General features: G+C 53.1%; 1 non-coding gene across 1 annotated transcript; it reads left to right on the top strand.

Moving 5' to 3' along the window:
* Positions 1-5,269: 5,269 nt before the first annotated feature.
* On the top strand, positions 5,270-5,362 carry TRNAI-UAU (transfer RNA isoleucine (anticodon UAU)). The gene is given in 2 exon segments: positions 5,270-5,307; positions 5,327-5,362. It is a non-coding gene; the product is annotated as a tRNA-Ile (tRNA).
* The last annotated feature ends 12,544 nt before the right edge of the window (positions 5,363-17,906 follow it).

Below are 17,906 nucleotides of genomic sequence, written 5' to 3'. Positions count from 1 at the left end.
ATGAGCTGCAAAGCCACTTGTCAGCAGAATACTCGCCTTCTGTCAGCATCAGTGCAGCATACTCACCAGACTGCATGCTGGGTAGCACCAGCTCAGCTGAGCAGAGTGGTACAGCAGACATCTTCTGTACCCATAACCCAGAGATTGATGAGTCAAAACCATTCTCTGCTAACTGTATACAAGATGCCCTACTGATGGGGCCCAAGACCCAGAGCCGTGTAACCTAAGCTAGCGAACTGGATGCATGATTGCCCCTCCTTCATCTTAGTGGGCTGCAAAAGGCTTTTAACGCACATGGGCTACGTCTACACGTGAAGCCTACATCGAAATAGCTTATTTCGATGAATAACGAAATAGGCTATTTCGATGAATAACGTCTACACGTCCTCCAGGGCTGGCAACGTCGATGTTCAACTTCGACGTTGCGCAGCACCACATCAAAATAGGTGCTGCAAGGGAACGTCTACACGCCAAAGTAGCACACATCGAAATAAGGGTGCCAGGCACAGCTGCAGACAGGGTCACAGGGCGGACTCAACAGCAAGACGCTCCCTTAAAGGGCCCCTCCCAGACACACTTGCACTAAACAACACAAGATCCACAGAGCCGACAACTGGTTGCAGACCCTGTGCCTGCAGCATGGATCCCCAGCAGCAGCAGCAGCAGCCAGAAGCCCTGGGCTAAGGGCTGCTGCCTACGGTGACCATAGAGCCCCGCAGGGGCTCGAGAGAGAGGGTCTCTCAACCCCTCAGCTGATGGCCGCCATGGCGGACCCCACTATTTCGAAGTTGTGGGACGCGCAATGACTACACGGTCCCTACTTCGACGTTGAACGTCGAAGCAGGGCGCTATCCCCATCTCCTGATGAGGATAGTGACTTCGACGTCTCGCCGCCTAACGTCGAAGTTAACTTTGAAATAGCACCCGACGCGTGTAGCCGTGACGGGCGCTATTTCTAAGTTAGTGCCGCTGCAGCGAAGTAGCGTGCACGTGTAGACACGGCTCTGGTCTGATGACATAGGTACTCTGGCTAAATGCGCTTGCCTCCTGAGGCCTTCTGGGGTGTGCCCATTGAACCAGAGCAGCCCCTGGAATAGATGCAGAGGGAGCACACGGCTCTCAGTGTCAGTGGGATGTGCTGGGAACATGCATCTCGTTTTTCCTGTCCTTGCTTTATGTGTATGTTGCTTTGGTAACAACGGTGGGAAGAAACAGTAGGTGGAGCGAAACCAGTGGAATGTGGCCACCCTGCGCGTGGGCGATGATAAGCAGAAGGTCTGATGGGATGCACATGTGGAACCCCAAGGACTGGCACGTGAGCGACGGGACACAGATTGTTAAGCATTGGCCTAGGCCGTGAAGGGGTGTGGCTGCCTGCCCAGAAGTCAAGCACAAGCGTGAGGGATGAAGGCCTCCTGTCTCCTCAGCCGTTATGAAGCACGAGTGCTTCCTCATCCCCTTTTCCCACTCAGAAGGGTGAGGTGGCTTCCAGGGCAGGACAGACCTGGCCAGGCTCAGGCACGGCTGCTGCGTTAGCTCTGTGGTTGGACTGAGAACACAGGCAGAGCTGACAGCGCGGTCACTGGAACGGCCTGGCCCAGGGCTTTTGGCGCAGGGCTGGGAGCATCTCACCAGGGAAGAACCTTCCCTTTCAGTTCACAAAGGCTCCATTGTCCTCGGAGAGCGCAGAGAGCACATACTGCATCCCTGGGACGCTCTCATCCACTGGCGGTTGGGCCTGGTGCGGGGAAGCAGAGTGAGGGGGGAGCCTGCTCTGGGAGTGACCCAGGACACCAGGGGCCCAGAGGCAGAGCCTCGTTAAGCCCTTGGCCCAGCTGGAGTCTCTTCAAATTTCTCCTCCCCTGAGTGGCGTGAATTTGCTTGTGTGTCGCGCGGCAGAGGGCAGTGCAATACACAGCTGATGTGTGACACCTCAGCTTCACCCTGGTGCACAGAACACAACTCCTGTGGCGGGAGTGCGGCCAAGGGTCTGAGGGGGAGGGGCTGTGGGCTGTGGCAGAGGCTTGGGGTGCAGCAGTGTGAGGGCTCTGCCTGGGAGTTCGGGCTTTAGGAAGGTGCTGGAAAATTGGGATTTGGGCTGCCAGAAGGGAGCTCCGGGTGCGGAAGATGCCGAGGACTCAGGGGGAGCAGCTCTGCCGTCCGCTTGGAGCCTCATCAGGAATTATGAAGAAGTAGGCGTGAGTAAGATGAGCTCCTCATTTCCTTACTCTCCCCTGGATATACGGAGCTCATTGATAGGCCCAGGGAGCTGATGTGGAAAGACATGAAGCTACAGAGTGCTGAGGGGCCACTCAGCTGGTGAAGGGTTATTTCCTCTCCTCTCTGGGCAGGTGGGGATGGAAGTGAAGAGAAGAAAATCCTCTTCTCCTCGCTGAGGGTGATGGAAATATCAATTTCTCCTCTCTAGGGCAGGGAAGAAGAGACTTTTCCTGCCTGAGACCAGGATCCCAAAGGAAACAGAGAGAGAGAGCAGAGAACTGGCTGGGTGTCTCTTGGGATCATGATTCCACCTGTGTCAAATATTCCAAATAGCTCTCTTGAAATTATGGCTGTGCAGCCAGGGAATAGAGCCTTGTTCAAAATAAGCCAAACTCCATCCAAGAGCTCGAATTCACAACAGTCTCTACTGTTTGCAGATGCTGTATGTCAAAACAGCTGAGCAGTAGTTTGAAATCCATGTTGTGTGGAGCTGCGCTGCATCAGATTCAGCAGTTCTGGCATTGCTTATTCAGGACTAACGTTGCTGTGCAGACACAGCCTTTGTGCGCCTGAGCCAGAGCTATGGGCAGCTGCGAGGATACTGTGGCCTCCAGAATGGGATTGGTGAGTCAGGATGCTCAAACAGGCAGAGGGGAATTAGCTGAATGGGCAGAGCACTTCCTCTGCATGCAAGAGCAGTGTGATTAATGCCCACGTTCTCCAGCGGAACTGGTGTCCTTATTCCTTCTTTTCCAAAGCAGTGTCAGGCCAGGAGCTAAGTTTCTCCAGTGCCCCCTCCCTCTTCCTGCTTGCTTGCCCCCCAGCAAAAGAAGCCCATTTGGGGCAGAAAGCTGCTGGGACCCGGCCCTCCTGGGCCTTACAGATTTCTGTTCAAAACAAAGGTTCATCTGCGTCACTTTGTCCTTCCAGAAAACTCGGGCTGAATTCCTGTTTCCCTGGGGTGTGGAAATGGGTCCCTCACAGCTCCTGCAGCAGAGCAGGTTTGGAGTCTGGCTTTGGGGGCAGGCAGCTGTTAGAAGCACAATACTGATGGGAAATTCTAGGCACCAGGGATCCAAGCTGATTAGAACCTTCAGAAGCCCAGTGACCAGAACCTGCTGTGCTGGGTGCCAGGCCGGCTTTGTGCGCAAAGGGGGGAGTGTTAATGCCCCAGGAAGATGAAAGGAAGAAAAGGGCTGGTTCCCCTGTCCTTGCTGAGCAGCTGCACAGGAGCACCTGGGCAGGGAAAACAATCCCTTTGCTTCACACCAGCCAACCCAGCACAATCTTTCTGAGCCTTGTGCTATTGAGGATGGATGTTTAACAAGGACCCCCTTTGTCCTACACCTCATTTTACACCGAGAGATGCTGAGCAACAGTAACTGTCAGTGATTTTCTCCAAGTGCCACAGGGAGTCTGGAGCAGGGCTGCGAATTAAACCTCCATCCTTTTAGTGCCTTACCCACAGCAACTGCGTGGAACAGTGTTAGCCGATGGTCTGGTGAGATACCACGTGTCCCCTCACTTCATCCGAGTCTTTGACTATGAGGACAGGCAGTCCCTTCGCAGCGGGCAGCCAGGAGTGGCTGACGGATGCCCCAAGGATTTATCACCCAAGTCTTTCACTGCTAGGATGGAAAGTCCCTTCGCAGCGGGCAGCCAGGGAGGCTGAAGGGTGCCCCAAAGGCTGTACTGAGAGCCTCCTTCACCCGAGACTTTGACTGCTAGGACAGACAGTCCCTTCGCAGAGGGCAGCCAGGGAGGCTGACAGGTGCTCCAAGAGTCTGCCCTGTGGAGGCGGCACGACCCAGTGCTCACCTCTCAGTGTGCCTCACCAGTGACCATGCTAATGCAGCCGAAAACCAGCTGGGTTCTTTTATTTGTGTTCTGTTTGCACAGTAACAGGAGGAGTCAGGTTAAAACTTAACCAGTTACTATTTATTTGATAAAAAAGCTTAACTCTTATAGTTACAAGGCTTAGATTTTCACTTCTTAGTTACAAGTAGCGAGCATATAACAAAAGTACTTTAATTCATAGATCTGTTATTAAATGACCACAAAAGCAAAACACATAGCAGGTCTTATTCTCACCGCTGTGTTACCTGTCTTGGTGTGGCCAGCGTCTGTCACTCAATCCCTCGGGAAGAAGAGAATGAGGATGGAGTCCCCTGGGACCTCGGGAGGCAAAGACCTTCCTGACTGGCAGGTATAGGTGATTAGAGCTCAATTAGAGGGGGCTGCTGGCCCCTTCTTTATACCACTTGGGTCAAGTTCACTCTTCCTTATCTTAAAGATGCCAATTGTGTTAGATCGTCTCGTGATGCCAGTTCTCACAAGGAGTTTCAAGGGCTTAATTCACACCTGTGAGGTGGAGATAATTTAGACATTATTTTCCTATGGACGTGAGATTCCTCTCCTGGGACGATGTGCAGGCGTATCAGTCACCGGTACAAGCCAAGGGCAGCCTGAGGCCCTGGTCATCTCCTAGCCCGTTTGTCTTTTGTTGTCTGGTTTTAGCCCATTCAGGGTCATGATGAGGCAGGACATCTGTGCTCTGAGGCATCAAAGACTGTGCTTGAGATTAGTGCATCTGTGTTCTCAGGCATTCCAAGACTGGGCTGTTTCCTTTGTGCTCTGGAGCACCTCAGAGGGGCAGGATAGAGGAGAGCAGGGGAATTCTGTCTGGCTACAAACAGCAGAAGCATGAGCTGGAGTTGGAGGAGAGGCAGCCAAGGGGGCTGAGCAGGGGTAAGTGGGGATGGCCCAAGCTGCCAGTGTTGTGGGGAAACTGGACTCAAACTGCTGCCCTGGTGTTAAGAGGGGGAGGATACTGATGCCATGTCACAGCCTTGGAGAGGGTTTGTGATCTGCCCCAGACTGGCCCCGCAGACAGGCTCCGCTGTGTGACTCCCCTGCTGGGTCCCAAGGCCATAGTGGCGTTCAGCAACATGGATGTGGTGGAGGTGAGGGGCTGTGACCTGTCCAAACAGGTCCTGGGGCTGAAATATGACCTGACCCCTAAGTCATATGGGCCACCCCCAAAAACATGGCTCCAGTGGTGCAATGGGTTAGCACACAGTACTTATAGAGCAGTACTGCAATAGACATGCTGAGGTTGTGAGTTCAAGCCTCACCTGGAGCATGGCTTTTCCAAAAAAAAAGAGACTCACCTGGAAGACTCTGAATCAGAAAACATGAGGACTGGAAGGGACCTCAAGAGGCCATCAGGTCCAGGCAGCTGCCCTTGTGGCAGGACCAAATACTGTCTAGACCATCCCAGATAGAAATCAATCTAACCTATTCTTAAATATCTCCAGTGATGGAGATTCCACAACCTCCCCAGGCAATTTATTCCACTGTTTGACCACCCTGACAGTTAGGAACTTTTTCCTAATGTCCAACCTTAACCTCCCTTGCTGCAGTTTAAGTCCATTGCCTCCTGTTCTAGCCTCAGATGCCAAAAAGAATAAGGTTTCTCCCTCCTCCTTATGACACCCATTTAGATACCTGAAAACGGCTATCAAGTTCCCCCTCAGTCTTCTCTTTTCCAAACTAAACAAGCCCAATTCTTTCAACCTTTCTTCATAGGTCACATTCTCTCGACCTTTAATTATTCTTGTCACTCTTTCCTGGACCCTCTCTAATTTCTCCACATCTTTCTTGAAGTGCGGTGCCCAGAACTGGACACAACACTCCAGCTGAGGCCTAACCAGTGCAGAGTAGACCGGAAGAATAACTTCTCGTGTCTTTTTCACAACATACCTGTTAATGTATCCCAGAATCATGTTTGCTTTTTTTGGAACAGCATCACACTGTTGACTCATATTTAGCTTGTGGTCCACTATAACCCCTAGATCCCTTTCTGCCGTAGTCATTCCGAGACAGTCTCTCCCCATTCTAAATGTGTGAAACTGATTGTTCCTTTCCAAGTGGAGCACTTTGCATTTGTCCTTATTAAACTTCATCCTGTTTACCTCAGACCATTTCACCAATTTATCCAGATCATTTTGAATTATGACCCTGTCCCCCAAAGCAGTTGCAACCCCTCCCAGCTTGGTATCATCTGCAAACTTAATAAGTGTACTTTCTATGCCAATATCTAAATTGTTGATGAAGATGTTGAACAAAACCAGTCCGAAAACAGACCCCTGCAGAACCCCACTTGTTATACTTTTCCAGAAGGCTTGAGAACCATTAAGAACTACTCTCTGAGTACGGTTATCTGGCCAGTTATGCACCCACCTTATAGTAGTCTCATCTAAATTGTATTTGCCTGTTTTTTTTAATAAGAATATCATGCGAGACCATATCAAAAGCTTTACTAAAGTCTAAGTATGCCACATCTACCGCTTCTCCCGATCCACAAGGCTCGTTATCTTATCAAAGAAAGCTATCAGATTGGTTTGACATGATTTGTTCTTTACAAATCCATGCTGGCTGTTCCCTATCACCTTACCACCTTCCAAGTGTTTGCAGATGATTTCTTTAATTACCTGCTCCATTATTTTTCCTGGCACAGAAGGTAAGCTGACTGGCCTGTAGTTTTCTGGGTTATTCTTATTCCCCTTTTTATAAATGGGCATTATATTTGCCCTTTCCCAGTCTTCTGGAATCTCTCCTGTCTCCCATGATTTTCCAAAGATAATAGCTAAAGGTCAGATACCTTCTCTATCAGCTCCTTGAGTATTCTGGGATGCATTTCATCAGGCCCTTGTGACTTGCAGACATCTAATTTTCTAAGTGATTTTTAAATTTTTCTTTTTTCATTTCAACTTCTAACCCGACCCCTTTCCCACTTGCGTTCACTATGTTGGGCCTTCGTTCAGCTGATTTCTCAGTGAAGACCAAACCAAAGAAGTCATTAAGCATCTCTGCCATTTCCAAGTTCCCTGTTACTGCTTCTTCCTCCTCACTGAGCAATGGCCCTACCCTGTCCCTGGTCTTCTTCTTGTTTCTAAAATATTTATAAAAAGCCTTCGTGTTTCCCTTTATTCCTGTAGCTCATTTTAGCTCATGTTGTGCCTTAGCCTTTCTTGCTTCTGCATTCTTGTGTCATTTGCCTGTATTCATCCTTGGGAATTTCTCCTTGTTTCCATTTTTTATATGATTCCTTTTTTATGTGAGATCATGCAAGATCTCCTGGTTAAGCCAAGCTGGTCTTTCACCATATTTTCTCTCTTTCCTGTGCAGCGGGATAGCTTGCTTTTGGGCCCTTAATAATACCCCAATGAAAAACTGCCAACTCTCCTCAGCTGTTTTTTCCCTCAGTTTTGCATCCCATGGGACCTGATCAACCAGCTCTCCGAGTTTTCCTGAATCTGCCCTCCTGAAATCCATTATCTCTATTGTGCTGTTTTCTCCTCTTTCCTTCCTTAGAGTTCTGAACTCTATGATTTCATGATCGCTTTCACCCAAGCTGCCTTCCACTTTCAAGTTCTTGACCAATTCCTCCCTTTTGGGGAAAATCAAATCTTGAACAGCTTCCCCCCACCCCACAAGGGCTTATCTGGGATTTGAACCCAGGATCACACCCACCTGGAGGGAAAAAATCACACCCCTAAATCAACAAGCTAGCTTTCAAGGGTCATCACACACACGCACAGCCTTCCGCAATCCCATGTTTACCCAGATGAACTCCCACTGCTGGTACTGACAGCTCTGTGGGAAAGTTTACAATGGATTTCAACTACATGTGTCTTCAACCCCATGTTTATATTTTCATAAGCTGTGACATATTAATATAGTAGAAGCTCTGTTATCTATCACTCACAGGGCAAGCTAGATAATCAAATGCGCCAGATAGAAGACTTACCGACCCTAAATGCAAACCCAGCCACACCGGACGGATGAGCTGATGTCCTTCAGTAGATTTTCTCCTACTTCTTTATAATCACTGAAGAGACTCCAAGCAGATAGAAGAACATTGTCCCACACACAAAGGAAATCTGCCTCCCTGAGTGATGGTAGCTCTGTGAGTGGGAGAAGCAAGGTCAGTGGAGAAGCTGTGGTGTGCAGCTGGGCAGAGAAAGTTCAATCAACCCCCATTTCAAAAACTACTCTAGGCTGGGACAGAAAAAGGAGCCTGGGGAAGAAGAGGTTGTCCAACAGGGACCCAAAGATTAGTGATTCAAGCAAGAGTGAAATGTGGGTGTGGGCCAGTGGTAGAGTGTTTGATTTCAGATGAAGTGATCTTCTTTCTAATCCATGCTCCCCTTTTAAAAGGCAGCCACTTGTATGACAAGAGTTGTCTCACCTTAACCACCATACTCTGGATTTCTATAGTGTGGGGATCCTGAAAATGGAGATGAACCCTTAACATTTACCAGTGCCAATGCAGATAAACCTAGCAAACCCCTCCCTCTGTTGAAACCTGGCTACACAGGGAAACTGACAGTTGATACTGATATCAGGAATTTTGGGTCTCATTTCTGTAAAGAGGTTCTCATTCAGAGTCTATCAAATATTTCACTTCCAGCAGGAAAGGTCTCTGCACACTTTGTAAATATGTGTGGAGAGAGGACGTTAATTACTCTGGGAATTCACAGCCAAGGCTATTGTGTTCTCCCTCAGCTAGATATTCATACACAAGCACCACCAAGCTCCCCAGTCTCTGCACTTCTGTTAATTCTCTGCAGGCTGGTTATTGTAAAAACAAAATTGACCCTTTTCATCCTTCTGGGGGCTTCAAAGAAATGTCACCTTACAGCCAGGTGGAGCCGGCAGCAAGACGGGCTGGGCTCAATGTCTCGGGAAGAAGAGTGGTAGAAATGGGGCAGGAAGGAGTTTTCTGAGAGGTGAAACAGCTGGAGGGTGCCATGGAGTGCAGGGTGCCAGCCTGTCAAGAGTCACAGGTGCCCCAAGAAGTTCCATTTGGTAGGTCCTGGGGTGTAAACAGCAGGACTCTGATCTCTGCAATCTGAGTTCAAATCTCAGTGGCCTCCTTGTTGGTTGTGTTGTTGCTGTAAATCTCTGTCTCCCCAAAGCTTGGGCTTCTTTATCCACAGGTGCACCTGAGGAAGTGTTTTTTCCTCCTATTGGATGAGTGAGGCCCACTGGAGCTAGACAGGTCTCTGGCTGGGCTGATTTACCGACATGGCTGCAATAGGTTGGGACCCTGGAACTTACCAGTCTGTGTAGAGATACATGAGCACTGAGGTTGTGTTTTTCACAGCTTCTCCTGGTTGCCACACAAGTGGTGCCTGTACCTGGAGCTGCCAGGCTATTCCTATTGCACACATGGCATTTAAAGGAAGGACCATCCAGAGCAGGCTAAGAAAGTCAGGGGACAGCAGGTGAGAGGGAGAGTTCCAGGCTGGAACACAACTCATCTGTCCCCCTCTGGGCCCTTGGAGGAGGGGCTGCTAGTTCTGACACCTTCATGGGATGCCCTAATGCTACCGAGCACCCAAGGCCAGCACAAGAGGAGGGGAGGGCCTGGACTCCATGTGGCCAGAGGACTTCCCTAAAGATCACAGGGCTGGGTGCTCCCCCCTGCAAAGCAGCATGTGCTCTGCAGCCAGCCTCAAAATGGGATAGAAAAGCAGCCACTCCCCCAGAGGGGCCTCTTAACTGTGGGGCAGGAGATGAGTCCCAAAGAGGCTTTTCCCCAGCTGCTGAGAAGCACAGGAGAACTCAGGGCTGCACAGGGTGGCACAGTTGAGTGGAGACCTGCCCCTGCCCCTGCCCCTCCCCCTGTGGCTGGATCTATTGCTGTCAGGGGCAGAGCACCTTTCATTCCCCTGGGCAAGTACCTGCTCCTCTCCCAGCTGTGCACTGCCCAGCCCAGGAGCCTGGAGAGACCAGAGCCCCATCTCAAGCCTTGGAGAGGTGCCCTTCCCCCTCATTGGCTGCACCTGAGCCAGGGCTGCCCCCTCCTTGCCAGAGCACTGCACCCCTGGGTGCATGTGGGGCCCTGCTGAGGCCCTGGCAGCAGCACTGCAGGGGACTGAGGGGAGCAGAGCACTGTTGGGCTGACACTGGAGACAGGCTGGGCCCTGTCAGCAAATGAGATCATCCCACCCCCACCCTTGGCAGCCAGAGCTCAGCTCAGCCTCACAGAGCTGGTCTGTGCTTTGCAGGAGCCCAGCAGAGGAGCTGGGAGGCAGCAGGCTCAGGGAAGGGGGTGGGTCAGAAGCAACATCACACCCTGAGGCTGGGGCTCAGCAAACCTGTGACTAGGAAGGTGCAGGGAGGAGGGGATCTGAACCCAGGCATGCAGAGCACAACGGATTATTAGTGCATCACCTTCCCCACTCAGCCACCTCCCCTGCTACCTCTATGGGCTTTTCACATCCACCAACGTCAGTCCTGCCAGGAACCTTTCTGCCACTGGCTGCTCAGCCGGGGACACAGGCTGGCAGGTTTGGCCCAACAGGGCTACACTCACTCCTGTCTCCTGCACTGCGGCTGCCTCGGGGGAGCAGGGCCCCAAACACAGCCGGGTGCAGTGCCCCAGCCAGAGACAGGGGGAAGGTGGGGGCAGCCCTGGCTCAGCTGCAGCCACTGACACAGGCAGCTGTCTCTGAGGGAAGGGCCTGTCTCCGAGGCTGGCTCAGGGGCTCTGCTCTGTCCCAGCTGCTGGGCCGGGCTGGGCAGTGCACAGCTGGGAAAGGGGCAGACACTGGCCTGTGGGGATGAATGTCACACTCCCCTCTCTGACACTGAGAGCAATAGATCAGTCTGGAGCACCAGCCACAGGGCCTGAGGCAGGCGTCCCTGTGTCCATCCCGCCCTGGAGCCCCCGGGGTCCCTGCTCAGCGGTGCCCAGAGAGAGGCTGTTGAAAGTGCCGTTTTCTCCTGCTGCCCTGGGAGCTGGGCACTTCCCCACCGGCACAACAGCACAAGCAGAACATGGCCCCTGCCTGCACTAAATGCCGTGTGGGGAGCTCCTGAGAAAGCGCCAGTGGGGAGCACCTGGGGCTGGGCACAGAGAGAGGAGACGAACCCCGGGGGTGGGAGAAAGTGCCTGGGGCGCAGAGACACACACAGGGCCTGGAGCCCAAAGCTCGGCCCCACTCGCTCCTCCTGCTCCCAGGGACTCGGCCAGAGCGGCAGCTGCAGCTTTTGGGGGTGTAATGGCCTGAACGCCCAGCAACCCCCCTTCCCCTGGCGGTGGGTCTGTGCACACCCGAGCCCTTCCTCCCCGGGGGGGAACAACTCGTCTGCAGTGTGGGGCGTCCCTCCCAGCTCCCTCACTGCCTGCAGCCCAGGGGTTAGTGATTGTCCCCTGGACTCCCCTCCGCCTGTCAGACCCACACACTGTCAGGCCAGGCAGCCCTTGCTGGTGCCCTGCTCTGACCTCCTGCCCATGGCCAGTCCCAGGGCCTCACCAACGTGCAGTGCAGAGTGACGTGGGGGTGCACTAGGGGTCACTCGCACCCTCCAGCTTCCACTCCCACCGCAGTCACCATCAACGCTGCTGGAGGAGGAGGTGGGGCAGGGGCAGGAGAGGGGCAGAGCCGGAGGCGAGGGCAGGGCGTGGGGCAGAGGGGGAGCTGTTTCAACACTTCCCCAGTCACCACTGAACCCACTTCACCCACAGCCTCTGTGCAGTGGAAGGAAAACCCTGATGTATGGACCTTGGGCACAGCCCGGATCGAAGCTCCCTCTTCCCCTGCTTCTGCTTAGAACAAACCCAGCTGTAGTGCCCTGCCCTGGGACCTGCACAGTCCGGACACGGGCAGGCTCTGCTCTGGGGCTGGGTCGTGCACCAGCTCTGTCCATGTGTCTCTGCTGGACGGGTACAGACAGGGGCTGTGGCCGGCCCTGGGCAGGGTTTGCAGCTCTTGTGTCTCCCCCGACACTCTCTGCTCCTTTGCAGCTGCTCCGTTAGCGCAGCATTTGCAAAATGGCCATTCTCCTGGCCTGCTGCTCACACAGCTCCCCTGTCCTTGCAGCCTCCGCTGACTCCCACTTCTCACCTCCTCAAACACAGGCTGCAGCTCCGCACTCACCTGGCCCTTCATGAGCGACCGCCCTGCACAACTGCTACCCCCATTCAGGTCCCACCTCCTGTCAGCCTCACCCCAGCCTCCATCGCCTCTTGGACCAACCACACACACGTTTCCTGCTCTCTCCCTCGCAGGCCCTCCCACCTGGGACCAGCTTTCCACAGAGATCCACAAAGCTCCCAGCCGCCTCCTTCAAACCCGTCTGCACCACGGTCCTCCAGCAAGCGGTACGGCAGAGAGGCTGCGGGTGCTGGGAGATCCCCGCCTGCACTGCTGGGCAGGGCTGTCTGCTTCTTCCCTTGCTCCCCGTCTGCCTGTCTGTTTGCAGCTGCAGTCACTCAGCTGGGCCTGGAAGCTGTCGGCTGCAGGGACGGCTTTTCTGTCTGTGTCTGTACAGCCCCGAGCACAAGGAGCCCCAGGCTGGACTCCTGCACACGGCAGTGACACACACAGTGCCAGGGACGCACAGATCGGATGCTCTATAAGGGCGCTGTGTGAATCGAGACAGGACTCTGAGTGACTCTCTGGCTCATCCCCTAAGGCTCCACTGCCCCATTTCTGGCTCCCCCAGCCCTGTCCTGTCCATGGAGCTACCAGGGCCATGGAGAAAGGCACCTGTCACTATTTCCTGCCTGCAGGGAGCAGGAGGTGGCCGGAGGGGAGGAGGTGGGGCAGGGACAGGAAGAGGCAGAGAGCGGCAGGGCCTGGCGATGAGGTAGAGGGTGGGCAGAGACAGAGCAGAGCAGGACACCGTTTCAGGGGCAGAGCGCAGTGGGGCATGAGGGGGGCACCGACTTGCCTGGAGCTTTGCTCTGAGCTCCCCCAAACAGCAGCAGCCAGTGCGTGTCTGGAGCAGCAACTGCATCACAGCCTCAGCGTTTGCCCCAGGCACAGGCACCTTTGTGTGGCGAGCTCAGGCTGTGCTCAGAGCGCCTGCCTGCACTGCCAGGGTAGGAGTGTGGCGAACACAGGCCTCACTGTGAGCAGGATTGGAACCTGCCCAGGGAAACCCTATTGGGGGTCTAGTCCAACACCCTCATCGCTCAACCATCACAGCTGAAATGTGGTACCTGGTGTTAAGCCAGAGACACTGGAAAATAACCACAGGGCCCCGGCCTGACGTCCTCAGCACCACAGAATTCACCCAGCAGCCTGGCTCCCAGCACACGGGGGATCTGGGGCGCTCTGTGCTCAGCCATGTGCAATGGCACAGGAGAGCACCTTGAACATCTCCCCTCCCCCTGGAGGGAACGGGAACAGCTCTGCCCTGGAGGCTGGGTCTGGAAGAGGACGTCAGGGCCATGGCTGAAGCACTTGGCTGGGATGCAGCACTCAGGACCCCTTCCCCAAATACACGTATCTACTCCCCATCGGACACTGTGTTCTGCTTCAGCTGTCCGGCTGCCTCCAGCATGGGCTGAGCTCAGGGGCATGTGGGTGACCTGCCCTGCAGCTGAGAGGGCATCGGACCCCTCCCACCAGTCAGCTCCCTCACTCAGTGCACCCCAGGGAGCTGAGCCCTTGTGCCCTGCAGTGAGGCAAACCAGGGCAGGGCAGGGCTGGGTGTGGTGCTGTGTCTGTGGCTGGGTTCCCTATCAGCTGTGCCCTTGTGTGACTGCTCGGAGAGACTCGAGTGCTGCCCAGCTCATTAGCAGAGCGCTCACCACTGAGGCTTTTGTTTCCATTGGTGGTGCACATTGGTGCATAGTTCAGAGCATATAAAATTTGTTCCACACATGGTTGGAAGAGGCTGGAGAGAACATCATCTGTGGGTGCCCAGCCAGGCCAAGGCAGGGCAGTTGGTTGTGTGCTGGGCCTCGCTGGGAGTTTGGGGAAGGCCAGCTGGGGCGGCTGAGCTGGGTGTGCGGCTGGGTTTGTTGGGTTACGTCACAGTGGTTTTCTTTTCTGCGGTGTTGTGGAAGCCATCTCAGATAGACACCGTTTCTTGTTTCTTAGTTCTGCACGTACACAAGAGCTTGAGCTTTTCCTGGCCTATTTGGGAACGGCAGGGAGGGTGAGCTGAGTGCAATGCGTTAATGAACTCTGGATTTGGGGCTCTTACTCCCTAGTACCTGCTCCTCCTGCCTGATAACAGTTTTCTCTCTGAAAAGAATTGGTTTCTCTCACTAATTCCTTCTGGCTCTGGACTTGTTTGTGTGAGGGTATAAAATACTGGAGTTAGCTGCATCAAGCAGCCTTGCTGGACCTGGCTTTACTGGTGTCCAGTTTGGCTCATCTGTTGCCTTGTTGAATTCAATAAAGCTGAACGTTAGCCGCCTACACACAGAGAAGTCTTTTGCTTCAACATTGTGGTGCTTTTTGAGGCGGTAACACTGATCTCTCTGGCACACCTCATGCAGGGGCCATTGCTCCTTGTGCCAAGGCATGTGGCTGGGATCAGGACTCAGGACCCTTTCCCAAATCGACACATTCCTCCCAACACACCCATGTGACAAGACTCTAGAGCCATCACTTTGCCTGGCTGGTGCCTCAAGGGGCTTGTCTACACTTGCCCCTAACAAAAAAGGGGACACGGTAATCAGGGCCAGGGGAGATTACTAAGGAAGGGCTGCTGTGTACACGCACCACTTCACTAGGCCAATTCTCCCCTTCAGCAACTTCCAAGTGTCATCCTGACACTGCAGGTTCAGCATCACTTCCCCATGAAGTTCATGTCTGAGTTATGCCTGTCTTGGTACTGCTCTAACAGAAATCCAGAGCAAGGCTTGGTGCAAGGTTAGAAGAGTCCAGCAAGTGGAAGTGGGCTGATAGATCAGTTCTTTCCAGGAGCCTCTGGAGGCCAGTTTGGCATGCAGAAAATGAAACTGATGGCATGAATGGGATTTGAACCCATGCTTCCTTGGGGAGACCAGAACAGCCAAGTGGGGGTGGGGGGGAAATGTCTTGAGGCTCAGGCTTGTCACCAGTTGGCCATCTTCATGGGCCTGAAAGTAAAGCTCTCTCAATACTAGCTTTGCTTAATCTTTTTATGAGTCAGGCAGATTTAACTCTCTCTGTCCTCATCTGCAGCACAACCCATTCAACACCAAAGAGCCATTCTCCAGCACAGCTGGCTTTCACCCATGATCACCCTGATATGAGCTAATGCTGGGAGGTACTTTATCCTTAGCTGAAAATAAATGGATGAAGGAGGAGCTGCCAGTTTGCCACACTGAGGCTCTGTTTACCCTACAGGGATCTTGTGAAAGAAGCCCTTCCAGAAGATCTCTTCCGAAAGAGCTTCTTTCAAAGAGTGTGTCCACACACAAAGAAGAGAATCAAAAGCGTGATCTGCTCTTCCAAAAGAGAGCATCCACCCAGCTCCCGCTCTTTCGAAAGAACGCCCCAGGGATCCTAAATGAAAACTGTTCTTCCAAAGAAAGGCCCTTCAAAGGCCGTTTCTACACAGACCACTTTCTTCGAAAGTGGCATGGTAATACACAGCCTGAAATATGCTAATGAGACATGGATGTAAATTCCCCATGCCTCATTAGTATACGGCCAAGTGATTTGGAGTCTGGAAGACCGTTCTTCCGGACTCCAAACGCTGTGTAGAAGCGCGTCCCCGGAGGTGCTCTTCCTGGAACAGGAAGGAAGACTGATTTCAAAAGGAGCACTGCATTCTTTCCATTGACTTCCAAAAGAATGGTTTCAGAGTGCAGACGATCCATGGGCTCTTTCAAAAGAGCCCCCTTCTTTCAAAACATCTTTCGAAAGAACTTGCTAATGCAGACGCAGTCTGAGGGTTGGAATTCTCCTCTGCTCAGATTTGTTAAATAAGTGGCAATCAAGCGCCCAAGTGACGGGAGCTCTTTTTGGCTACTATTCCCCACTATCCTTCAAGTGTTAAAGTTTCATGAAAGGAAAAAAACCAATGAGGAAGAAAGCAGAGCAGGTGAGGGCTGGACATCCCTGGACCCAGCCTCCCAAAGCTCAGAGCTACCTGCCCTAAGCCCACACTGCACAGCTCTCCTTACACAGGAAGGAGCAGCAGGATCACTCTCCCAAGGGCACCAGCCCTCCACAGCAGCTCCATTGGCTTTCTCTGCTTCTCATTTCCTTGCCAGGTCTTCTGGCTTCAAGGATTCCCTCTCCAGGAAGCGAGGAAGTCATAGAGACAGGAATCCAGTACCTAAGCCAAACACACACAGCCACACTTCAGCAGAGACTCATGTGGCACCCTAGAAATCCCATTCAGCCTGGTTCAAATGCCTCTGACTCTGTCTGCACTACAAAATTAGGTTGAACAAGTTTGTCGTGGCTGATTTTAGTAAGAGGGCGGCCAACGTTGCAGAAGAGAGAGACATTTGCAAGCTGACAACACTGGGCTCCTGGGAAAGGAAAACCAGCAGTGGGAGAATATGGACATGGAACTGACTCTCACCTCACCTGAAAGGGGAGGAGGTACCGCTTGAGCTAACCCCCACATGTGCAAGCCGTCTGAGGCACCAGCCAGGGAAAGTGAAGGCACCAGAGTCTGAAGTGGAACAGTGTCAGATGTGTGTGGTGGGAGGGGAATATGTACATTTGGGGAAAGGGTCCTGAGTCCTGGATCCCAGCCACATGTGTTGGCACAAAGAGCAACGGCTCCTGCATGAGGTGTGTCATGGGGATAAGAGTTACCCTCACAAAAAGCACCACACCTCAGAAGAGAAAACCACTGTGACGTAACCCAACAAACCCAGCCGCACACCCAGCTCAGTAGCCCCAGCTGGACTTCCCCAAACTCCCAGTGAGGTCCAACACACAATGAACAGCCCTCCCTTGGCCTGGCTGGACGCCCACAAGCAATGTTCCCTCCAGCCTTTTCCATCCGTGTGTGGAATAAATTTTATATGCTCTGAACTATGCACCAGTGAGCACCACCAACAGAAACAAAAGCCTCAGTGGTGAGCACTCTGCTAATCAGCTGAGTGACATTGGAATCTCTCCTGAGCAGTTGAAGAAGCCCACAGCTAATGGGGAACAGGGCCTCAGACACAGCACCGCACCCAGCCCTGCCCTGATTTGGCCTTGGGATGCACTGAGTGAGGGAGCCAACTGCCCCTGAGCTCAGCTCACACTGGAGGCAGCCGGACAGCTTTAGCAGAACACAGTGTCAGATGGGGGATAGATGGTACATTTGGGGAAGGGGTCCTGAGTTTCGCATCCCAGCCCTGCACTTCATTCATGGCCCTGACTTCCTCTTCCAAATCCAGCCTCCTGGTCAGAGCTGTTCCCATTCCCTCCAGGGGGAGGGGAGACGTTCAAGGTGCTCTCTTGTGCCATTGCACATGGCTACACACAGAGAGCCCCAAATCCCCCCTGCCTGCTGGAAGCCAGGTTGTCGTCTGAACTCTGCAACCAGTCATTGTACCTGAATGTATTTCCCCTTCCACCAGCACAGCCATCCCTGGGTTCTTCTGTGCTTCTCAGCAGCAGCTGGGAAAAAGTATCTTCCAGGTCTATTTCCTACTCCAATGCAAGCCCCACAGAGGGAGTGGCCATTTTCTTTACCCCCTTGTGATGATGCCCTGACGGCCACATCCTCGTTTGGGCGTGGCCTTAGTGAGGGGGAGGAGCCCCACACTGGGTCTTTATGGAGGCCTGAAGGCAGTCACGGTCTCCCCTGCACTTCCACACATTGCAGCTATGTCAGTGAACCAGCCCAATCAGAGACTGAACTCCAGTCCACCTCATTCATCCGCCATCAGGCCCAAACCCCTCTCTTAACAAGCATGTGGATGGAGAAGCACA

This window comes from Carettochelys insculpta, chromosome 30, assembly GCF_033958435.1.
Source record: "Carettochelys insculpta isolate YL-2023 chromosome 30, ASM3395843v1, whole genome shotgun sequence".
NCBI lineage: Eukaryota > Metazoa > Chordata > Testudines > Carettochelyidae > Carettochelys > Carettochelys insculpta.
This window is presented reverse-complemented; position numbering and strand designations above follow the sequence as displayed.